Source organism: Amblyomma mixtum, chromosome 2 (genome assembly GCF_055824585.1).
Source record: "Amblyomma mixtum isolate Tamu chromosome 2, ASM5582458v1, whole genome shotgun sequence".
NCBI classification, from domain to species: Eukaryota; Metazoa; Arthropoda; class Arachnida; order Ixodida; family Ixodidae; genus Amblyomma; species Amblyomma mixtum.
In genome coordinates, this window is record NC_143013.1 from 69,171,053 (window position 1) to 69,177,057 (window position 6,005).

Genomic DNA, 6,005 nt, shown 5'->3' on the forward strand with positions numbered 1-6,005 from the left:
CTTCAATGCAAATGTAGGCAAGAAGCAAGCTGGATACCAGGCAGTGGTTGAATGGCAGAGATTCAAGAAATAGGAGAGGGGCATTATTAGCAGAATTCGCAGAAGGAAATATTTTACGGATAAAGAAAACCTCTTCCAGAAAAAGGGAGAATTAAAAGTGGGCACGAAAAAGCAGGAAAGGTGGGACTAAAAATGAGACTTCATATTGTGCGCTCACCTATTTATCGTGCAGGATGTGGAGATGCTCGGAAAGGTTGCATGCAGCGAACACAGAACAGTGGCGACCCTGTTAGCCTAGACTAGAGTAAAGAACGGAAGAATCTGGAGTTCTGGAATCTGGAACGGAAGGCCATAGACTGGTTAGTGGTGAGAGGGAAAGTAGAGGAATTACCTAGGACTACAACCTTAAGGTTCAACCAGTGAACGATAATCTCAGAGATATCATTCAATGCGTAATAGATGAGGCGGTATAGCCTTTACAAGCCCTTACACCCGCCTTAACAAATATGTCACACACACGGCGCAAAACAGCTTGCAGCTTCACAAAACATTAAGCAGATAGCTTGGCAATTGCACTCTTTTCAAGTGCTTAGTATCAGCGCTTGCTTTGTAGCTTTCCGTTTATTAGTTGCACTGTGGAGTTCCAGACTTTTCCTGCCAATGCAGCATCACCCTGACGAACAGAGGAAACAAACCATCATAAACTTAAGCACCACATAGAGTTAGTAAAAGAAGTAAAAAAGAAAGTAAAAATTAATTAACAGAAGTTTCCATTTCAAGACTGGCGTAATTACTTAAAAGTTCGATAAAAAAACAAATACCGCCAGTCCTTCCTCGAGTAGGCACAACATCGTGACGCAGCCATCCTGGCCGCAGATACGCAGACGGTTCGAAGTGCTGGGAAAAAATCCTCAGGTTTCGCAGCTGGCACGGCGTTTTCTTTTCCAGGCTGAGGTTGCGGCAGAACCGCACTCGTGTATTGCACCTGGACATGATCCAGCAAGCACGTTATACAACTGCATCGAATTGAATACCATATAATCCAAACGTCAATATGCCACGATTCTTTTCACCTAAATGCAGTACATTATATCTTAACTATATCAGTAAATGTTCGCGCCAAGCCTCCGCGCCTCAGAGTGCGGTTACGCTCGCCCTTATACGACGCGGCTAGCTGCTTTTCTATGTTCAAAGAGTGACGACAGCGAAGCAGCGAAATGAGTTTAAAACTACATTGACAGTCATGTGTATGTAGAACGGCAATAACTAATGCTGATCGAATTCAGTTAAGGCACCGTCAAGGCGGCACATGCACGTGGTTGAGTTTCGATACTGTCTGTTGCGAAGAGATCCTCAAATTGGCTTCACGGTGCTGGAAAACCCATTAATATCATGCTCATAGCTGTTAGGGAGCACGGTTGGTTTTATTGGTTTTAAATTGGCCTTGCGGTAAGTAGAAGACATGTGGTTGCTCCTGAGAGCCCGGTAACAAGTTCATGTTGGTGGCAGTCGGCTGCACGAAACTAACTATAAATAAGACAAATGCTGGGCCTCTTTCGCACACCTTAGGACTGCAAGTGCGTGCCCTGCGGTTTACCTAAATATCCCCGATAACATGAAGCCAAGTACGCATGAAACGGTTACAGCTATGAAACAGGCGCGAAAAGCCCGACAAAAGCATATCTAGAAAAGACGACAATGTCAAAAGCTCACCTGCGAAAGTCCAGCGGGAAGCGGTGTAGTAAGACAACGACGGTACAGTCCACGCTGTCGCAATGTGCCACGGAGCAAAGTTTCTTCAGATGCCGCAAGCTCATCTTGAAATGAAGAGCTAGGCGCTTCAAATGGAGAGCGCGAAGCATGACACAGCGACGGGAAAATGTTTCGCACTGGCCGTACACCGAAGGAAACAATAGAACCAATAAAACTGCTGCAGCGGTGCAGCGGGGTGCAAATCGTACCAAACGGTGACAAGGAAGCGACGAGCAAGGACGACAGAAACTTCTCAAAGGGGCCATTTCGAGACTGGCGAGCTTAATTTATACGCTCTCGCCGACGCGCCGTTTCAGACAGCTGGCGATAAGGAATCGCTTCGTAAGGTCCCGCCACTGGTCGCAAACCGAAACAAGGCCTGCAAAGTAGCGCTGCAAATGCACCACAAACTCATAAACAGGGGGCGCAACAAGAGCGTTGCGAAAAATTACAAAATTTGCCATAATTTCATAAAATAATTTGCCTATTTTATAAAACCTGGCATAAAAATAATTATTCCGTTCTGTTGTTTTATAGCATCTTAATTTGTATACTTCTATATTTCTTTATGTGATTGTTTTGACTCCCAGACTCTGGCTGTGCTGCAGTAGTGCTAAACCGTTTTCGGGCCCAGCCTTCGCCACCATTGTACACCATTTGGCAAAAGAAGCCGAGCAACAGGTTTATGCTTAACAACCGTATAACGGGGTTGTTAGGGCGCCCCTAACGAGCGAAAGGTGTCAAAATGTGAAGAAAAGGTCTCACCTTACTTTACATAGAATCAGAGCTTAAGGGCTGCCAGAAATGCTTCGCTACGCGGTTAAGAAACAAACCACCGCTGCTCGGTTACTTTTGGCGAAGACTGTACATCCGCCTTGCATCTTTCATCCGAAGAACGAGCGCGTCGCACCCTCTTTTTATGAAGTGGCCGCACAATGACGCGCGCATTATCGAGGATGCTGAGTCGTCTATGGCGGCGGCGGTGGCGGCGTACCTATTGCGAGGCGTATACGCAGTAGAGGCATGGGCTCGGCCCGGTGACCTTGGCTTTACATGGCGTAGTGAAGCGATCGCATAAAAATAAATAAATAAAAAGAGGCGGTGCAAATGGGCACGTGTTAACTGAGAGCGCACGCCTTACGAAGTCTGGAGTCTATAGCTTAAGAGAAACCTCAGCCCTGTGAAAAAAATTTGGAAGAAACTAAGATAAGCCCGCCCCCTCCTCTTGGCTGGTGGTCTAGACGAAATGATCGATGTTTTAAAATGGAAATGCTTTCCTGCTGTAAGCCACGTTTCTTGCTGAATTATGATATACTGAATAAACTGGGAAGGGAATTTAGATCTGCTGCAGTTTGAAGAATAGAGTGACAATTCCACTGCACAACTTTCAACGACTCCGTGGTTGCGAGATCCTCAGACCAGCAACTGTCTTCTCCGAAATGTTAACCTTTGGCGCAGTGTTAAGCTGCTGCTTCTTTGATTTGGGCTGGAGACACGAGGAAGACGGATTATAGATGGAGGACCCGCTGCGTTTGAGCAGCCGCACATCAGGCTCCACCATCTCTGAATCACAGGTGACTGAATAACAGTGGGAGCACCCGAGCTAAGTACAGGGGAAGGGCAGTAGTTAGTTCTTGGGGCTGAGATGTTTCAGGTATGAAAAGCTGGGTCAGTTGAGAGGGATAGGTAATGCAAGAGGAGCCATACCAGCCTGTACAGCAAGCGTAAGCTGAGCTGCCAGAACGTCAGGTAAGCATTCTGAGACACTTTCTACTATCCGCTTAACCATAATAGCGATGGAAGCTTCCACAGCAGCAGCAATCGTCTGAGAGAGCGTCAACTATAATGTGACTTCTTCGCGAGCATCCACGCCCGCATAATCTATCCTCTACGTTCAACCTATGCTATAGCTTCTGGGCGTAAATAGCGTTTCCGGTCAATTGTCTCAATGATCTGAGTGTGCTGCGCACAAGAGGGGCAATTCGCGGAGTTTTTAGCGTGGGCCCCATAGCAGAGGCAACACTTCTTCTGGTCACAGCAGGTGTTAGTTGCAAAATCGTCTCCGCAGTTGCAACACCGCAAGCTGGACGTGCAATCACTGGCGCTATGACCGTAGTGCACGCAGTTAATGCACTACAGAAGCCTAGACGATAATGTGTCGACATGAAAGAAATGATGCCGTGCCTTAATTTTTGACGTGCAGACAGTGCCCGCTAAAGTGGCCGCCACAGACTCGGCAAGCACACGCACTTTGTTAACATCCCGGCTACAACGATGCACAGCTACAGCACCTATTGCGGGCAGAAGCTCAAGGGTCCCAGCTGGATTTAAACTAGAATAACGCCTCGGACAAACTCTTCCGCGCAGACAACATGGGAAGAAATAAAACTGCGAGTAATAGAGTTCGAGTAATCCAACTGAGGCAAAAAGAAAGAGGACTAAAGAATATCTTTTACACAGGCGAGGTCTGGCGATCGGCACAGAAAACCGCCGCGTAAAAACTGCCGCACCAAAGAGATGGTTCCATAACGAGGAGTGGCTGTCTGAAGCGCTACCCTGACAGACTGCTGCTGCGCAAAAATAAAAAAGATTCCTAAGGGAAGATCAGGTAATAGCGGTAGGCTTCATCTCCCCTGACCGCGAGGCTGACCAGCCATAACCCGCACTTACGACCTCACTGCGTGCTTTAAGCACTCAAAATGAGAAGCGCTAAGGCACAGGTAGAAAATAGTCTTGAAGCAACTATCCCAAGCTTAGCCGACCCTTAAGCAGGCCACAACTGTCAGGGGTCAACGACAGCTCAGTTCCGCTGCTCGTTTCTTCTAAGATGGAGACGAGTATGCACGGCGCCATTCCGCAGTGAAATTGCTGCTCTATTCTTCAGCTACAGCTGATATAAATCAGGGTGTCAAACCGAAATTTTTTCGGGTCCGGTTCAGGTTCGGGTTCACGCCTTTCGGGTTCAGTTCCGGGTTCGGCTCCGGAGGGACATTCCGTTCCGGTTCGAACCGCTCCGGGTCGCGTCGAACCGGTTCAAACGGGTTCAAACGGGTTCAGACTATAAAAAATTATAAACGTAGGTTTTTATTCAACCTTGTCTTGCTGTTCACTTTTGTTTGTGATATCAGCATATAAAACAGCACTGCAAAATTTACTCTATGCACGATGTTTTACTGTTCGCGGTAAATAAGATCTAAATTTACGCAAGAGCCGCGAAATCAAATGAACTCAGAATTTTGTACACCGGCTATGTATACTAGACTATCTTATGCGATACATAAAAAGGAAAGCTGATGGATTTTTCATCTACAAAACCTTTCAGCTTCTGCAGTTTCGGAGTCCCCGTCAGGCGAGTAATAGGTCTCTCTTGAAGGTCGTGTCAGTCGGGAATTTCTCCGGCGCAAAGTGCTTACGCGGGCGCCGTCAGGACTGCTGCGTGCGCACTGTGAGCGGAGGTTGCCTTGTATTTGCAGGTAATACAGCCGATACATCTTTCTGTCACCCCAAAAACGGCTTGCCAGTCCCCCCCCCCCCCCCTCTCTGGCGGCATACCTGCAGCATGCATCTAAATATTTAAAATATTTTAATTGCATCACCTGTTCTACATCGCCTGTGACTGGTGTTATATATCTCGACAACCTACAGCTCAGTTTCTTCGTAAACACAGCTACTCATGGCTTCTCTCTAATAAAGTGTAAAATTTAGATTTTGGCCTATGCTGATGTCGTCGCCATCTCTTGCTCTGACGAAAAGAATGATAAAAAAGCAGGCAGGCATTGGTTGGGGGCACTTCGTGCATGTACGGACACAAACTTGGGACGTCTTCGATGCGACGTTACGTTGTGACAATGTTGCAATTGGTGCATTGCGAGAGGAGGACTGTAAATTCGTTAAATATAATTTTTGTGACTTTTTTGGGGAGCTTTCAAAGGGAGCCCATGGGTGGGCAGAATTTCATGCTACCTTGATACAGTCTGGTGAGTCTTCCGTGCAGTTTTTGTTCACTAACCTGTTTCATGATTTTAATTTTTGGAAACCGAAAACCACAGCTTCCCGGCAGCTGTGCACATTAGGTGACTAAATGCTCATCTGTCTTTTAGGTGCATAGTCGCGAGGGAATTTTGTGCTGACAAATTATATTTCCTAGATTTTCGCTTTTCCTTAGTACGGCTTCTCCAGAAGGCAGCTGACAAAGATTCTGATCGGTCATTACTTCCTCTACGTGCAGCCTGTAGAAACTAAAACTGATTTAG